A 19,862-nucleotide genomic window follows, 5' to 3' on the forward strand; every position below is an offset into this window, starting at 1 on the left:
AATACTTGTCCCAGTTAAGTTCTAAACTACCTATTGCTCCATATATGTATGTATTTTTTTTTTTTTTGTTTGATTGATACTACTAAAAAATATAAGTGGTGGTGGAAAAATGTTCTCGTTTTAGAGCATTGACCAAAAAAATTAAAATGGAAAAAAATTACTAATTATTATAATTTTATTTTATGGATTAAATTCACTGTGCCCTACACTTCGATTAGTGTTGTTCCGATACGAGTATATATTCGATTACTTTGCTGAAGTACCGAGTATTTTTCGTACTCCATTACCTCTTACATTTACATTTTAAGGTTCGAGTAAAAGGGCACAGTATCAAGGTTGTTGTTGTTGTTGTAGAGTATCAAGGTATCGATTACTCTTATTGAATAACGTCTCTGTATTTTTGTAAATTTTGCTCAGACAATTCCCGCAAATTTAATAATTTGCTATTTTTGGCAATTTTGAGTTTCCATAAAAGAACTTATTGGCAAGAGTTGTTATGCGTTTGTTTCTATCCGCCAACAGTTATGTGGCGGCTAAGGCATCAACGCACCGATTATTTCTTGGATGACAGCAAGTACTTCATATCCTATCCAATTTCAGTACTTTATTTCCTCTTTATCAAATCCAGAGAAAACAAAACTTTGGGCGCGTTTGATAACTACCACATTAGCTTAAAGGATGTCTGAAGGCTCGTTTGGTGGTTTATGGTTTGGTAGTTTATGCGCTACCTACAGGGCTACATTAAAATCGAGCGCAACAAGAGGAATGTGTGAACTGTATCGTGAGTTGAAAAGGGAAGCGAGGCGCCTTTTCAGGAAGAAAAAAGCAGAAGTAGAAAGGCGTGAGTGCGAGGAGCTTGAGCTGCTAGCCACCAGTAATAACGCCCTGCCCGTGCTGTTTTTGAGTCTTGTGAAACCATTAATATAATTGTGTACAATTATCAGTTCTTCACTTTATCAGAATACTGTTCGACTTTGTATCTCTAAAAAGTTTTCTTATTGCTTTTTGTATAATCGTTCTTAAAAAAATCGTTCAATTGTCTCGTATTCTGGGCACGGGGCCAGGGATTCAAGGGGTTGTGTAGCGCCATATATAGCTTCTCCAACCCAATTGTCAACCTCACCTTCGAGCGGCGAATCCCGTTTCACTAACAGACGAGGCTCTGGCGACCCCAAGCTCCTCATGGAACTTGGGGGTGGGGAGGGAGGGATGTCCTGAAGGTTTAATGTGGCCATATAAATCGTTCCCGAGATGGTCGGGCCAGCAACTTAATGGTGCTGTTACCGGAGCGTATCGGATATGTATCCGACAAAGGACCATCACATCGATAACACTCCCCAAAGCCTTCGGGGAGTAACCTAATCGCTACAACAACAACAACAGTAATAACGCCCGAAAATTTTACCCAAAAATACGGCGACAGACGTAAGGCTTTAAGACCGGAGCAAACTCCTGTAGGAACGAAAACGGTGACCTTGTAACTGATGTCCGGAGAGTGCTTAGATTATGGAGGGAACACTTCTTTGATCTCCTAAATGGAGGCAGCGATTCAGCGCGCAGAGATGACGAACCCGATCCCGCAATCGATGAAGATGGAATATATGTCGGCCCGCCCGATTATGACGAAGTCAGAATAGCAATAACCAGATTGAAAAACATGGCCGTTGACGCTGATGGATTGCCTGCGGAGCTATTCAAGTACGGCAGCGAGGAGTTGGAAAGGCGCATGCAGCAGCTTCTTCGCAAAATATGGGCGGACGAGTGCATGCCCGACGATTGGAATCTAAGTGTTCTTTGCCCAGTCCACAAGAAGGGGGATACTGCAAAATGCACCAACTATCGTGGAATCAGCCTTCTAAGTATCGCATATAAGGTCCTTTCAAGTGTATTGTGCGAAAGATTGAAGCCCACCGTGAACGGGCTGATTGGACCTTCTCAGTGCGGCTTCAGACCTGGTAAATCTACCATCGACCAGATTTTCACAATGCGCCAAATCTTGGAAAAAACCCGCGAAAAGAGAATCGATACACATCACCTCTTCGTCGATTTTAAAGCCGCCTTCGACAGCACGAAAAGGAGCTGCCTATATGCCGCTATGTCTGAATTTGGTTTCCCCGCAAAACTTATACGGTTGTGCAAAATGACGTTGAGCAACACCATCAGCTCAGTCAGAATTGGGAAGGACCCCTCCGAGCCATTCGAAACTAAACGAGGTTTCAGACAGGGTGACCCCCTATCGTGCGATTTCTTTAATTTGACACCCGCGCTGTTAGTTCTGCTTACTCCAAACAGGAAAAAGAAGCGGTAAAGATGGATTTGATGGTGAATGAGGACAAAACGAAGTACCTGCTGTCATCGAGCAAAGAGTCAGCGCATACGCGCCTTGGCAACCACGCTACTGTTGGCAGCAATAATATCGAAATAGTAAAAGACTTCGTTTATTTGGGAACCAGCATCAACACTAGCAACAACATCAACACTGAAATCCAGCGAAGAATCAATCTTGCTAATAAATGCTACTTTGGACTAAGTAGGCAATTGAAAAGTAAAGTCCTCTCTCGACAAATGAATATTATGCTCTACAAGTTACTTATCGTACCCCTCTTGTTATATGGTGCGGAAGCATTGACCATGACAACAGCAGATGAAGTGGCTTTGGGAGTGTTCGAGAGAAACGTTCTTCGAAAGATTTATGGACCTCTACGCGTTGGCGATTGCGAGTACCGAAGAAGATTTAATGATGAGCTGTAAGAGCTATACGCAGACATCCACATAGTCCAGCAAACCAAAACGCAGCGGCGGCGCTGGCTAGGCCATGTTATGCGAATGAAAGTTGATGCTCCGGCCAAGAAAGTGTTCCTATCGGAACCCGCCTAGGGAAGCAGAGGTAGAGGGCAGCCCCCACTCCGTTGGAAGGACCAAGTGGAAAAAGATTTAAACTCCCTTGGTGTGACCAATTGGCGCCGGTTTGCGGAGCGAAGGAGCGACTGGCGCGCCTTGTTGGACGGCCATAACCGTTCAGACGGTTAAGCGCCAATTAAGTGAGGTGAAGTTTATGCGACGCCCTCTAAACTGGGCCTACCTTTTTTTGATGGGGTACACAAAGAAGCGTATTCACGATTAAGAGTCCGGAGCCTAACTTACATTGACCGTTCTAAAGTTATAAGTAAATGCACCAATACACAATAGACTTTACCAACTATTGAATGCTCATAGAAAAATCTCTTCATTTGCGAAGTTGCCATGATTACGAGGAGTTGCTTTGATATGGAACATGGTGGAACCAGGAAAGGTGACAGCCAGAAATAATATGATTTGACACTTCAACTTCCGGTGCAGTACGATTTTGAAATTAGTCAAAGGATTTACAAAAACAAAGTATGTACATGGAATTTGTATTTCTGATGTCACCGTGCTGCCACCTTGTATGGTTCCGCCATGATTTGAAAGTAAAAGATTATTTTTCATAAGTACTTTCCCTCGATACTTTTTTGGTATCGATTACATTCAGCGACTGTTGTTGTTGTTGTTGTAGCAATGCTCGCCCCACCTAATAGCCGCGACCGATCACAAATTGTCATCAATATCCTCTAACGGGAGTCCAAGGAAACTTGCCGTTTCAACAGGGGTGGACCATAAGGAAAGGGGTGTTAGAGGCGTTGGTTCCACATTACAATTAAAGAGATGGTTGGTGTCATGTGGGGACACATTGCAAGCAGGGCATACATTTTGTATGTCGGGGTTGATTCTGGATAGGTAAGAGTTTAACCTGTTACAGTATCCAGAACGAAGTTGAGCAAGAGTGACACGCGTTTCCCTGGGGAGTATGCGTTCCTCTTCTGCGAGTTCTGGATATTTTTCTTCAAGTACTGGATTCACCGGGCAATTCCCGACATAAAGGTCCGACGCCTGTCTATGGAGTTCACCAAGGACCTGCTTGTGTTTTCCGCTTCATACGGCTGGGTTCTCAGGTGCCGTATTTCCTCAAAATGCTTACGGAGATGACTCCTTAGGCCCCTAGGCGGTGCTGGTTCGTCAATCAGATGTCTGTTGGGATGCCCAGGTTTCTGGGTATTCAACAGAAACTGTTTGGTCAGCATCTCATTTCTCTCCCTGATGGGGAGTATTATCGCCTCATTATGCAGATGGTGTTCTGGGGACATAAGAAGACAGCCCGTGGCGATTCTGAGAGCAGTATTTTGGCAGGCCTGTAGTTTCTTCCAGTGGGTGGTTTTTAGGCTTGGCGACCATATGGGTGACGCGTAGCACGTAATCGGCTGGCTAATTGCTTTGTATGTGGTCAAGAGCGTTTCTTCATCTTTTCCCCAGGTACTGCCAGCAAGGGATTTGAGGATTTTATTACGGCTCTGAATTCTTGGACCAATTGCGGTTGCGTGCGCACCAAAATGTAGATCCTGATCAAACGTCACACTCAAGATTTTGGGGTGTAGGACAGTCGGTAGCGTAGTGCCATCGACGTGGATGTTCAATATAGTCGACATTTGGGGCGTCCATGTTGTAAATAAGGTCGCGGAAGATTTAGTCGGTGACAATGCCAGGTTTCGCGAGGCGAAAAAAACTGGAGAGATCAGGGAGATAGCCGTTTATTTTATTGCATAGATCATCGATCATTGGGCCTGGGCCTGTGGCCATTATTGTGCAGTCATCGGCGTAGGAAACGATTGTGACTCCTTCCGGTGGTGAAGGTAGCTTAGATATGTAGAAATTAAACAAAAGCGGGGATAGGACACCACCCTGTGGCACCCCTTGTTTAATTCTCCTTTGTTTTGATGTTTCGTTTCTGAATTGCACCGATGCCTGCCGACCACCCAGATAATTTGCGGTCCACCTTTTAAGACATGGGGGAAGGGTGGACCCTTCCAGGTCTTGCAGTAACGAGCCATGGTTGACCGTATCAAAAGCTTTTGATAGGTCTAACGCTACGAGTACTGTTCTATGGTGGGGATATTGATTCAAACCGCAATTTATCTGGGTGCTAATGACATTTAGCGCGGAGGTAGTGCTATGGAGTTTTCTGAAGCCATGCTGATGAGGGGCTAGCTGCAAATGTGCTTGGAAATAAGGGAGCAAAATGGCTTCAAGCGTCTTTGCCACTGGCGATAGGAGAGATATCGGACGATATGACTCAGTTACGTTAGCTGGTTTCCCAGGCTTTAGTAGCGGGACCACCTTGGCCATTTTCCATTTCTCGGGTATGACAAAGGTGGAAAGAGACAGGTTGAAGACATGCGCTAAATATTTGAAACCCTTTTCCCTAGGTTTTTAAGCATCGGCATGGCTATGCCGTCTGGGCCCACTGCTTTGGATGGTTTAGCGCGACCAATGGCGTCCTCAACCTCTCTAGCGGTGATGGTAATTGGTGACGCGCTGAGTTTGTGTTTATGTGCGTGTCTATTGGCTCTCCGTCTATCTTTGTCGACCGTAGGATGCATTATATATTGTCGGCAGAAAGCGCTCGCGCATTTTTTCGCATCCGACAGCACCTTATCGCCAAAGGCGATGGAAACTTTGTCTTTGTGCTTAGTCGGATTCGATAGGGACTTTACGGTGGACCAAAGTTTACCTACACCGGTAGAGAGGTTACAACCTCTTAGGTGCTCTTCCCATTTCGCCCGCTTGTGTTCGTCCACAAGCAATCTGATGCGTTGGTTTATATCCCTTATTTGGGGGTCGCCTGGATCAAGCTGTCTTATAAGGTCGCGTTCCCTCGCTAAGCTCGCGGCCTCCGCCGGGAAGTGGGGCCGGATTTCGGGAATTCTCCCGGCGGGAATGAAATGTGCCGAGGCGGATTCAATGACTTTACGGAAGGCACGCTCCCCTTGGCGGGCATCAGTCGGGATAGGGAGGGCAGCAAAGCTGCTGTCTGTTGCAGATTTATATTCTTCCCACTTTCCTTTTTTGAAGTTTATGAAAGTGCGTTTTTCGGTGACGATGAAGTCGGCGGTACGCTCGAACGAAATAAGTATGGGCAGGTGGTCGGATGCCAATGTTACCATCGGCTGCCAGTTGACGCAGTTTACGAGTACTGCGCTCACGATTGAGATATCTGGCGAGCTATGACAGCTTCCTACCATACGTGTGGGGGCGTCTCCGTTTATTGTGCAGAACGTCGTTTCGTCTATTTGATCCGCCAACATCTCACCCCTACTGTCCGCCCGCAAGTTTGAATGCCATAGGTCGTGATGGGCATTAAAATCGCCTAAGATAATGCGATTGTTGCCAGTGAGTAAGGCCTCGATATTAGGGCGGTATCCACTGGGGCAACAGGTGACAGGAGGGATGTAGATGTTGATGATTTCTAGATTTGCATCGCCTGACAGGACAGATAGGCCTTGACGTTCTAAGACATTGTCACTGCGGTCGATGCCAGGATCAAATATATGATATTGCACAGAGTGGTGTATAATAAACGCGAGGCCGCCTCCATTTCCGCTCTCGCGGTCTTTCCTGTGGACATTATAACCAGAGCAGGTCTGCAATGCAGATCTTGCTGTGAGTTTAGTCTCTTGAATCGCAGCAATGCGGATGTTGTGCCGCTTCATGAAATCGACTATCTCCGTAATCTTCCCAGTTAGTCCATTACAGTTGAACTGCAGAATTCTGAAGTGCATGAGGGGTGACGCCGCCACTCTAGGGGTAAGTGAGGGGTGACTACGCCTAGGTTGTGGAAGGCCAGGACGCAATTGCTGTTGTGGCCTTGGGACTGGGCGCCCTTGGGCAAGCATTGGGGTACCCGGATGATTTGGGTTTGCGACCTGGCAACATGGCGCGATGAAACCCGTCGGGGGGTTGCCGTCGCGGAGACCAGAACATCTAGGAAAGTGGCACCACCCAAGGCAGGAGCTGCATTGAGCGGATGTCGCAAACCTATATATTCTGTGCTGGCAGACGGTGCAAACGGAGGCATGGACTAAGAGTCTGTTTCCCTGACCTGCACGATTGCTGCCAGAAAAGAGGGGGGGAGAAGAAGACGGGGGCAGGGGCAGGGGCTGATGCTCAGCATTGCAACCAGCTCTACTACGAAGGTAGTAGTTATGAGTGGTATCAGCTGTTTGAGTTGTTGGCGCCGTGGGGCGCGAGCAGCAGCGGGTACTTGTTGTGGCTTGCTGAGCAGCGAAGCTGCTGGAAGGTAGTGGGGATACGCTTAGGCGTAGACTACGGGACGCCCTTGGGCGTGAGCAGCAAGGAGCCACAAAAGATTTATAAAAGTTGCGTGGACGTCGGGTTTTGGGATCAAGCCCAGAACAACCTGTCCGATGCAACCATCCCTTGCACGAGACACACTGAACAGAGTATGACCGTCCTAAAAGGATTCTTTTCTGGCAAATGCAGCAAAACCATTTCTCATGACCGGGGTCAGGAGACGGACCCGGATTGGGTTCGATACCTTCCCGGAGTAAGAGAATATGTAGCAGTCCTGCTGCAAGGAGCTGCTGGGAGGATGACAATTTGTGGGAGGGACGAAACAAATTAAATGGGGTCACACTGAAATGACAGTCCTTGGTCGGGAAAAATCCCGAGTCGCTCCGGTACATAGAACCGACTGCCTTGGGAAGCGACATTCAGCGACTCTTTTAAATAAATATAGGTATCGAGTACAATGTGTTAACGGAACAACACCATGATCATCCCCTACCAATGAGAAGGCCAGCCAAAGTGGCATAACGCCAAATACGGTTTGTCTGCAAACAAGAATAGACAAGGGATAAAAGAAAATTATTGGGGTGAAGATTTATTTTAAATTGGCACAAAAATGAAATTTAAAACATATACTAAATTCTACATATGCCAAGTCTTATGTATTATTCAAACATGTTTAAGAAAAAAAACACCACCATTTCACTAGCAAAGTAAACGACTTTTATGCTTTTTGTGTTTCCTGTTGTTGTTGTTGTTTTTTTTTTCACGCGCAAACGAAACGTATACGCGTGTAAAAAAAAAACACGGCTATTGTCATATTTCAATTTGCGCCACTTTTTATATTTGCATGCATGTATGTACATGAGCAATGATGGTTTTGTCGTCTATAACCGTGTTTTTTTTTTACACGCGTATACGTTTCGTTTGCGCGTGAAAAAAAACGCCTATCCTCGCTTAGATAATGCTTAGGAGACCCATCTAGCGGCAGTGGTTAAATAACTACAGCTACATCACAGGGTGTACCGAAAAGCGGATACACCTCTGATGGCCATAGGGTATAACATATAGCTGAATCAGTTGGATAAATTGTGGACACACATAGAATACATAAAATTAGTGTAGAGGGTGAAACAGAGACACATACTTCAGTTACATCTGAGTATAATGAGTATTGAAATTTAGTAGGACAAATTGTATGCGCAGCAATTTCAGAGGTTTATTTAAAGTTTGTCGCTTGGCAGTCCATATAAAGTTTAAGCGTAAACGTATTGTTACGAATATTTGCAACATTAAGGGGTACTGCCATCTCTAAGCCGATGCTAAGCAGTGACTGTACGCACATCAATAATTCAATCATTATGTCTACACATATGTACGTACACGCAGCGGAGATGAGATGCCCAAACACATGCAGACATCTTATGGAGATGCTCCTAAATGTAGGCAATTATAATTGTGGAAGTGTGGCTCACACATACAAGCGCATGGGGTGTGAGAGAAGCTATACAAATTATACAACAACAAAATTTGAAGAGAAAAACGAAACATCACAGACAGTTACGAGCACAGACTTGAGCGTGATTTTGGCTGCAATATCTGCACAAACATCGACAGTAAAAGAAATGTCGTCAGAAATAACATCGAAGATTGAAGCACAAGAAACGCGTATGTGAAAAATGTCGACACCGACAACATCCAAGATGGAAGCACAGGAGGTATGTATTTCAGAAATGTCGTCACAAATGTCATCTCAACTGGAATCACAGGAGACACGCATAACATCCAAGATGGCATCTCAACTGGAATCGCAGGAGACACGCATAACATCGAAGATTGAAGCACAAGAAACGAGTATTTCAGAAATGTCGACACAGATTACAGCAAACATGGAAGCACAACTGAAAGAACAAGAGACACGCATAACAGTACAACTCGAAGCGCAAGAGGCGCGTATATCATCAAAACTCGAACCGCGCATGGACGAGAAAATAACGCAGTTTGAGGAAAAAATCGAGGCCGAGGTGGATGCTTTGAGAGGTCGTATACAGGAGTTGCAACTAAATCGCACAGCTGTTTCAGCAAGCAATACGAAGGTAAAAACTCCATCTTTTGACGGCTCTGTTCCTTTCCAGGTGTTTAAGATTCAGTTTGAGAAGACCGCAGCAGTGAACAACTGGAGTGCTGAAGATAAAGTTGCTGCACTATTCGTGGCATTGAAAGGATCTGCTGCTGAAATCCTACAGAATATTCCCGAGGGAGAGCGGAACAACTACGAAACATTGATGAGCGCTCTAGAGGCGATACGGAAGCGAACACAGGAAGCAGATACACCAAATACACTAATGAGACTTTGTAGGAGTTTGCGTCAGATGTCGAAAGGCTTGCACATTTGGCGGATGCCGACGCACCCGTGGAATACACCGAAAAGGTAAAAATTCAGAGCTTTATAAATGGCATACGGGACGTCGAAACGAAACGAGCCACATACGCAAACCCAAATCCAACATTTGCAGAAACGGTATCACATGCATTGACTCAGGAAACTGCCTCACTATTGAGTAAACCAGCATATAAAGCTCATCGTGTGGAAGTGGAAAGACCAGATTGGATAAACACAATTTTGGAAGCACTGGAGGGATCACAACAGAAAAATGCCGGAGTTATTAAATGTTTCAAGTGCGGCAACCTAGGTCATATTGCACGACATTGCAGCACCGGTCCCAATAGCTCCAACAATGTGGGTGGCCGTAAACGCAGAGCTGAAGGAGATGAGCAAATCTCCAAGTGCACTCAATCGTTAAACTAAAACGAGTCAGCCGCAAGGGGCGACAGCTGGCTCCCTCAATTGAATGCCCCATGATCTCTATCTCACAAATTGGAAGAAGGTCAAAAAATCTTACTGTCGGAGGACATGTGGATGGAAAAGAACGTTTACTGACTGTAGATACGGGTGCATCTCATTCCATCATTCGAGCGAATTTAGTCAACAAGATAATAAGACCATTGCATGGAGCAAGATTGCGTACAGCCACTGGAGAAGACACCACGGTTCTAGGAGAAGTATCATGTGAAGTAGCAATTGGGAACGTCACGGTACTACACAATTTTATAGTGGCAGATATTGTTCATGAAATCATAATTGGAGTGGACTTCTTAATCAACCAAGGCATCAAGATCGATATGCAAAGCAAGACGATGCGATATAAGAACATGGATGTGCCACTTAATTTCGGCTACGAGAGAGGCTACAGCAATAAACGAGTGCTGGTGGAAGAGAGTCAGCAAATACCACCAAAATCAGAAGAAGTCTTCTGGGCAAAGGTTGATGGAGATTGTGGGACAAACAAATTGTGGGTTGTCGAAGCAGCAAACAAATCAGCACTGAACTTACTTGTAGGAAAAATCCTGGCTATGACAAAACAAGATGGACGTATTCCGGTAAGAGTACTCAATCGTTAAACTAAAGCGAGTCAGCAGCAAGGGGCGACAGCTGGCTCCCTCAATTGAATGCCCCATAATCTCTATCTCACAAATTGGAAGGTCAAAAAATCTTACTGTCGGAGGACATGTGGATGGAAAAGAACGTTTACTGACTGTAGATACGGGTGCATCTCATTCCATCATTCGAGCGAATTTAGTCAACAAGATAATAAGACCATTGCATGGAGCAAGATTGCGTACAGCCACTGGAGAAGACACCACGGTTCTAGGAGAAGTATCATGTGAAGTAGCAATTGGGAACGTCACGGTACTACACAATTTTATAGTGGCAGATATTGTTGATGAAATCATAATTGGAGTGGACTTCTTAATCAACCAAGGCATCAAGATCGATATGCAAAGCAAGACGATGCGATATAAGAACATGGATGTGCCACTTAATTTCGGCTACGAGAGAGGCTACAGCAATAAACGAGTGCTGGTGGAAGAGAGTCAGCAAATACCACCAAAATCAGAAGAAGTCTTCTGGCCAAAGGTTGATGGAGATTGTGGGACAAACATTTGTGGGTTGTCGAAGCAGCAAACAAATCAGCACTGAACTTACTTGTAGGAAAAATCCTGGCTATGACAAAACAAGATGGACGTATTCCGGTAAGAGTACTCAATGAGTTCAAGTCACCATTCAATTTGACCAAAGGAGCTATTTTGGGAAGATGCCAAGAGGCAGTTATTAATGGTGAACAGCTCCAGGAACACGTTTCATCTAGTAATACTGATCTTTCAAATGACATCTCGGCATGGACGCAGGGGCTAGAGGAAGCCTATCAGAGTAAGGCAAAACAACTGCTCCTAAAGTACGCGAACATATTTGACCAGGATGGTTCCAAACCGGCAGATGCGAGGCCGATCCGTCAAGCTCCACGTAGTGTTCCACTGGCGAAGCGGGAAGTTGTGAGTCAAATCATACAAGAAATGAGCGACAGCGGCGTCATCGAACCATCAGCTAGTCCATGGAGCTCAGCGGTAGTACTTGTAAAGAAGAAGGATGAAAAAATGAGGTTTTGCGTGGACTACCGGAAGTTGAATGACTTTACGAAAAAGGATAGCTACCCATTGCCAAGAATTGACGACACTCTGGACTCGCTATCTGGTACGAAATGGTTTTCCACACTGGACTTGAAAAGCGGCTATTGGCAAGTTGAGGTGAAGGAGGAAGATAAAGAGAAAACAGCCTTCAGTGTCGGTGATGGTCTGTGGAAATTTACGGTGATGCCTTTTGGACTTTGTAATACACCAGCTACTTTTGAGAGACTCATGGACCAGGTACTGAAAGGACTACATTGGAAAACATGCTTGGTGTACTTGGACGACATCATCGTATTGGGCAAGAACTTTGATGAAATCTTAAGAACTTGGAGGAAGTTTTCCAGAGAATAGCTGGCGCTGGTCTGAAGTTAAGTCCCAAAAAGTGTGCGCTGTTTAAAAAGGAAGTAAATTATTTGGGTCACAAGGTAACGACAGAGAACATCTGCACTGCTGTAAAGCATTGGCCAAGACCACAGAACCTATATGAATTGAGAAGTTTCCTTGGGCTGTGCACATATTACCGCCGATTTGTACCAAATTTTTCCAGCGTAGCCCATAGCCTCCATGAGCTTACAAGAAAAAACAAAGCTTTTGAATGGAAGAAGGAGCAAGAAGTAGCTTTCCAAACATTGAAAGAGCGTTTGTGCACTGCCCCAATGTTGGCATATCCAATTCCAGGAGCAACGTTTATTCTAGATACAGATGCGAGTGGATATGCTATAGGAGGCGTTTTATCACAACTGGTCGATGGACAGGAGAAGGTAGTTGCATATTACAGCCGTTCGATTGGAAAACCAGAGAGGAACTACTGTGTTACGCGGAGAGAGCTGTTGGCATTGGTAGAGTGCATTAAACATTTTCACAAATACCTCTACGGCCAGCGATTCCGTGACAGGACAGATCACGCAGCGTTGAAATGGCTTCTGCAGTTCCGTAATCCGGAAGGACAATTGGCACGGTCGATCGAGCGACTACAAAGCTATGACTTTTCCATTGAGCATCGAAAAGGTAGTACCCATGGAAATGCCGATGCAATGTCACGAAGACCATGTAGTTTGGAATGCAAGCACTGTTCAAAGGCCGAGGTTAAAGAAGACATTATAGATGTCCGGCTAATGAATATAACGTGTACGGATGAATGGGACAAGGAACAACTAAGAAAGTGTCAGCTAGAAGATACAGATCTGTCACATGTTATGCAAGGGCTCGAACGAAACGAAAGACCAAGCAGAGAGGAGATATCAGCAGAGTGTCCCATTGCGAAGTCATATTGGAACACAGTGGAACAGTTTAGAATTGATATCCGGTTGCTTGCATCGAGTATGGGAGAGTGAGGATGGTCAATGCAAGAAGAAACTGATAGTTGTTCCCAGAAAGGGGATTCCGGACGTGCTCAGCGAGCTGCATAATGGTCCAAGTGGAGGTCATCTTGGAATCACGATGACACTCGAGAAAATTAAGCAGAGATTCTATTGGGTTGGTTGCCGTCAGTCGATCACCGAGTGGATTGCCAACTGTGAGGTATGCAACAGAGCGAAAGGGCCCAAAACCCGAAGTCATGGCCAGATGAAGCAGTATATTTCAGGTGCACCATTTGAAAGGATCGCCATGGATGTCGCAGGTCCATTTCCTACTAGCAACCGCGGAAACAAATACGTACTGGTGGTTATGGATTATTTCAGTAAATGGCCAGAGCTATACCCAATCCCAAACCAAGAAGCAGAAACAGTAGCCGAAGTGGTTAAAAACTAATGGGTTGCAAGATATGGTGTACCAATGAATCAGCTGTGTTCCAAGAAGTTGGGCATTCGAAAAACACGGACAACTGCATTGCATCCTCAGTCCGATGGTATGGTGGAACGTTTCAATAGAACATTGGAGGAGCATTTAAGGAAAGTAGTAGACAAGTGCCATAAGGACTGGGATACACACATATCATTATTCTTAATGGCCTACCGATCGGCAGTACATGACACAACGGGCCAAACTCCCGCAAAGGTAATTTTTGGCAATGACCTTCGACTGCCAGCTGATTTGAAGTATGGGATAGATGCCGATGCGGAGAGGAATGTCAAGAAATCCACTGGTGTCTTGGAAGAAGAGCTGAGAGAGATACACGATCTGGTAAGGCAACGAGCAAAGATTATGAGTGACAAGATGAAAGCGAGGTACGATAAAGCCATTAATTCGAAAGGGTTTCAGGAAGGAGATTTGGTGCTGCTATACAACCCACAACGAAAAAAAGGTTTGTCCCCGAAATTGCAGTGTAACTGGGAAGGCCCATACAAAGTTGTAAAACGGATCAACGATGTAGTGTACCGCATACAAACCATTGGCAAACCACCAACCAAAATGAAAGTGGTTCATTTGGAGAAGCTAGCAGCGGTTAGACTGAGAGATTTGTCTGATCGGGACGATCAGACTTAGGTGGAGAGCAGTGTTATGAATATTTGCAACACTAAGGGTACTGCCATATCTAAGCCGATGCTAAGCAGTGACTGTACGCACATCAATAATTCAATCATTATGTCTACACATATGTACGTACACGCAGCGGAGATGAGATGCCCAAACACATGCAGACATCTTATGGAGATGCTCCTAAATGTAGGCAATTATAATTGTGGAAGTGTGGCTCACACATACAAGCGCATGGGGTGTGAGAAAAGCTATACAAATTATACATCTGTGGTCGTAGCTGAGAAACCAACTAGTAAGTTCTGGAATGGAAAAGCCAGAAGTATGCAACTAGGAAATCAAAGAGTATAAAAATGCGAGAACAGTAGAGGCGAGAATTCAGTTTCATTTGAGCTATCAATCAGTTTGGTTATTAATCCAGCTATTTGCAAAGTATAAGTGTTATTGTGAAGTATTTTAATAAAGGCAATTTTTCCATTATTCAATATTGGAGTTATTTATTCAACAGTTTAGTGTTTCGAACTTAGCAGAAGGGCAAACAAGAGGATTTGCTGTAAAATCGGTACAGTATATTTTTGTATTGTATATAGAAGAAAAAAAAAAACACACAGCTTATGCATATTTGTCCCTTTTTTCAGACATTTTGAATGACAAACACACTGCCTAAACAAAAATGGTGCCACTAATAGTTATGCAGTTATCCAAGTACATATTTATCGATACAGTTGAGCATACGGCAGTATTAAGCTAAATTCAAATAACAGTACCATCGTGAACTTTTTTAATTAGCTTAAAACTTTAAATCTTATTTACTAATTTGGAGGGCATTAAGCCAAACAAATCCGTGTATTTTTTATTTTGCATTTTTTAATTAATTTCTGCTCTTTGTTTTAAGGCTAAAATATACATCAAGATACATGGCTGTCCGCCGATCGAAATACACATGTTTTGATAGACGGACCATGTTTTGATAGACGGACGGCACGTCTGCAGTGATTTAGATAATCTCTTCGCAGCAAAAATAAGCGCCCGTCTCTGCGCGGTTAAAACACAGGAACAAACAAGTAAGGGTGTCTAAGTTTGGGTGTAACCGAACATTATATACTCAGCGTAAGCTTCAATTGTACATTTCATTTCAGATAAATTTCTTTTCTACATAACACGTGGCACCGCCCGTTTAAAAAAAATGTCTCCCCATTTCCTCTTACAATAAAACTTGATAAGTGAAATATCATTGATTCAAAACTATTTTTTGCTAAGTTATAGCTTATTATTCTAGTCTACGACCCTCTTAAACTTGTTTTATATCTAAGTTGCCGTGGTCTTAAACCGATCCCGTCCATTTTTACTAGAAATATTTTCTGCTATAAGGAAAATATGTGTACACAATTTCATTACGATCCGTTAATTTTTCCTCGGATTATGGCTCCCGGAACATAGAAAATTGCTTAGACTTAAAAGGGGCGGTGCCACGCCCATTTTTTTAAATTTGAAGTTTTTCCTATTTATTGTTATAAATCCACTTGGGAAGTGAAATACCATTGACATAAAGCTCTTTTTTGCAAAGATATAGCTTATTTTATTCGCCCACGACCCTTTTAAGAATCTTTTATATGAAAGTGGGCGTGGTCCTTAACCGATTTCGTTAATTTTTCTTCAGAGCATTCCTTATAGTAAAGGCAACTTCTATGCCGAATTTTGTTACGATAGGTTTAACCATTTTTGATTTATGATTAATAATACAATTTGTAAAATTGATTTTATCATAAGGGGGCGGGCCACGCCCATATTAAATTTTTTTTTTCAAATTTTTATCAAGTCTCATCATTATCAGTCCACATGTCAAATTTCAACATTCTAGGTGTATTATTTACTAAATAGTCCGGTTTTTTGTGTGTTTTCAAAATGTTATTGTATATAGAAAGTGGGCGTGGTTATCATCCGATTTCGCTCATTTTCAATACCAATCTATTCTGGGTCCAGATGTACCAAATTAGGTAAAGATATATCAATATTTACTCAAGTTATCGTGTTAAGGGACAGACGGACGGACGGACATGGCTCAATCAATTTTTGTTTCGATACTGATGATTTTGATATATGGAAGTATATATCTATCTCGATTCCTTTATACCTGTACAACCAACCGTTATCCAATCAAAGTTAATATACTTTGTGTGCAAAGCACGCTGAGTATAAAAACACAAGCAAAGCATAACGTCGAAAGACTTCAATCGCACACTTGCTCTCTAAGAGCACAAGTCAGCCCGGCGGAATGAAGTAACAGTCTGAGCATATCTCTAAAGCACTTCGTACCGACGCCGAGTAAAAAATATTAACTACCGGCGACCACGAAAAAACTGGTACGATGAAGAATACCGCGTTGCAACCTGTCCTCATACATGGTAAATCAACAATCGACCAGATTTTAACAATGCGCCAAATCTTAGAAAAAACATAAACCATAAAAACATCAGATGAGGCGGATCTGGAACCCCAGCGGGTTAGGGGGTCAGAATATTCCCGCGGTAGCTATGCCTGTCGTAAGAGGCGACTAAAATACCAGATTCAAGGGGCAGTGTAGCGCAACCCTTCAATTTGCCAGCGCAATATATAGCTTCTCCAAACCCAATTGTCAACCTCACCTATCCGAGGCGAATCCTGTTTCACTAACAGGCGAGGCTCTGGCGACCCCAAGCTCCTCATGGAACTTGGGGGTGTGGAGGGAGGGGATGGCCTGAAGGCCATATAAATCGTTCCCGAGATGGTCGGCTAGCTCCTTAATGGTGCTGTGGTACCGGATCTGTATCCGGCAAAGGACCATTACATCGATAACACTCCCCAAAGCCTTCGGGGAGCAACCTTATCGCTACAACAACAACAACAACAACTACTACAACTACAACAACAGGCGGCTCTGGAGGCGTTCGACTGCAAAGTTCTTCGAAAGATTTACCGACTTTTACGCATTGCTGACGGCGAGTACTAAACACGATGTAATGATGAGCTTTACGATTTTTATGCAGACTTCAACATATTCCAGCGAATAAAATCGCAGCGGCTACGCTGACTAGGCCATGTTATGCGAATGAAATATGATGGTGCGTCTAAGAAAGTATTTTTATCGAGAACCGCCTGTGAAAGCAAAGGAAAAGGGCAGTCCCCGCTCCTCTGGAGGGACCAGTTAAAAACGATTTAAATTCAGTTGGTGTGACTAATGGCCCCAGTTAACCCAGAGAAAGTAACGACTGGTGGTCTATCAAAGAAGGTAAAAGCCCGAATACATAAAAAGATGTCTGATGTAGCAGCCTTCCCTAACAGACAAGTAGTAAGGCACGCACACATAAGATTTTAGATGCGTTGACAGCTGAGTAGATTGCATTCGTTTTTGCACAATTTATGCAACCTTTTGGTAACGTTTTACAAGACGGTGCACCACCTAATTTTTATCGAAAATTATCAAAGGTGGTATCAAAGCACGCGTCTCGACCTACGTTTTTAGAATCCCGAAGCGAAAATTAAAATTTTTATTTCTGTCAAAAGATATAATTTCTAATTTTCATGTGGTTGTTGTTTTTGTCAGATTTGTTGTACACACACACACCAATGCAAAATTTAGTTTTGATCCCTAAACCGGTGTCGGACCCACCCAGGGTAATTTTTTATAAGCGCGGCCAAAGGCCACCAAAGCAGAAAGGTATTCTATGCAAAAAAAACTATGCTTCGCATATTTCGGACCCTCTAGGGGTCATTTTGCGGTTTTTGTGAATAACTTTCGATTAAAATAAAATTTTTGATTTGCGCTTTCGGATTCTTAAAACGGAGGTCGAGACGAGTGTTTTGATACCACCTTTGATAATTTTCCATAAAAATTAGGTGGTGCACCGTCTTGTAAAATGTTACATATCTTTTAGAGCACGATGCCGTATCAAAAATCTTGTGTTTGGGCCTTAATTTCTTTAGTTATCCAAATAAAAAACAAAATAAATAAAAAATAAAAAAATTGTGTCCCAAAAGCAGACATTTATTGGCAATAAAATTCATGGTAATTGTGCAGTTTAGGGGCCCCACCCTAAAATTGGGCCTTTTTTTTTTAGTGTGGTATCAAAAGACGCGTATTCACGTATAGATCAAGAATCCGGAAGTTAACTTTTTTACCCGTTCAAAAGATATTAACGAAAAACCCGAAAAAGACCCGCGGGTACTTCCGAAACCGGAGGTGGGATCAATAGTATGTTTGCGCAGAAGACCTTTCTGCGTTGGCGGCCTTCGGCCGCGCTTATAAAAAATAACCCTGGGCTACGTCATGCCAAGTCCGGGTGTGTGGTGCACAATTTTTTTTGTGGGTACAACACAACAACAGCCACATGCAAATCGCCAACTTCAACTGCAAATATCTCCGGACAGAGATACAATTTTTCTATTCCGCCTTCGGATTATTGTTCTTGAGATTAAATTTGATGGAGAAATTAGTTTACGGTTTCTCTTTTGAAAATTATCACTATCTTAATATTATTAATTATAGAGCTCAAGTAAAATTAAAGTTTAGGTATTTTCATCACCTAATGGATATTAAGTCACAAAAATTACAACTTTTTCTTAGAATTGGACCATGTCCTGAAGTTGGGAGTTATAGGAAATTAAGGGGCGTTCGGCATCTAGGAGGATCCCTCTACCAAATCTCATGATGTTCATTGTTGTTGTTGTTGTTGTAGCAATGCTCGCCCCACCTAATAGCCGCGACCGATCACAAATTGTCATCAATATCCTCTAACGGGAGTCCAAGGAAACTTGCCGTTTCAACAGGGGTGGACCATAAGGAAAGGGGTGTTAGAGGCGTTGGTTCCACATTACAATTAAAGAGATGGTTGGTGTCATGTGGGGACACATTGCAAGTAGGGCATACATTTTGTATGTCGGGGTTGATTCTGGATAGGTAAGAGTTTAACCTGTTACAGTACCCAGAACGAAGTTGAGCAAGAGTGACACGCGTTTCCCTGGGGAGTATGCGTTCCTCTTCTGCAAGTTCTGGATATTTTTCTTCAAGTACTGGATTCACCGGGCAATTCCCGACATAAAGGTCCGACGCCTGTCTATGGAGTTCACCAAGGACCTGCTTGTGTTTTTCCGCTTCATACGGCTGGGTTCTCAGGTGCCGTATTTCCTCAAAATGCTTACGGAGATGACTCCTTAGGCCCCTAGGCGGTGCTGGTTCGTCAATCAGATGTCTGTTGGGATGCCCAGGTTTCTGGGTATTCAACAGAAACTGTTTGGTCAGCATCTCATTTCTCTCCCTGATGGGGAGTATTCTCGCCTCATTATGCAGATGGTGTTCTGGGGACATAAGAAGACAGCCCGTGGCGATTCTGAGAGCAGTATTTTGGCAGGCCTGTAGTTTCTTCCAGTGGGTGGTTTTTAGGCTTGGCGACCATATGGGTGACGCGTAGCACGTAATCGGCTGGCTAATTGCTTTGAATGTGGTCAAGAGCGTTTCTATATCTTTTCCCCAGGTACTGCCAGCAAGGGATTTGAGGATTTTATTACGGCTCTGAATTCTTGGAACAATTGCGGTTGCGTGCGCACCAAAATGTAGATCCTGATCAAACGTCACACCCAAGATTTTGGGGTGTAGGACAGTCGGTAGCGTAGTGCCATCGACGTGGATGTTCAATATGGTCGACATTTGGGGCGTCCATGTTGTAAATAAGGTCGCGGAAGATTTAGTCGGTGACAATGCCAGGTTTCGCGAGGCGAAA

At 43.7% G+C, this 19,862-nt stretch overlaps 1 protein-coding gene across 5 annotated transcripts in view; it reads right to left on the reverse strand.

The window, feature by feature from the left end:
• LOC137249591 (uncharacterized) overlaps window positions 1-19,862 on the reverse strand; it is a 157,535-nt gene that overhangs the window by 100,490 nt on the left and 37,183 nt on the right. The gene's annotated exons all lie outside the window — the stretch shown is intronic.

The sequence above is a fragment of the Eurosta solidaginis genome, chromosome 4 (assembly GCF_040869045.1).
Source record: "Eurosta solidaginis isolate ZX-2024a chromosome 4, ASM4086904v1, whole genome shotgun sequence".
Classification (NCBI taxonomy): domain Eukaryota; kingdom Metazoa; phylum Arthropoda; class Insecta; order Diptera; family Tephritidae; genus Eurosta; species Eurosta solidaginis.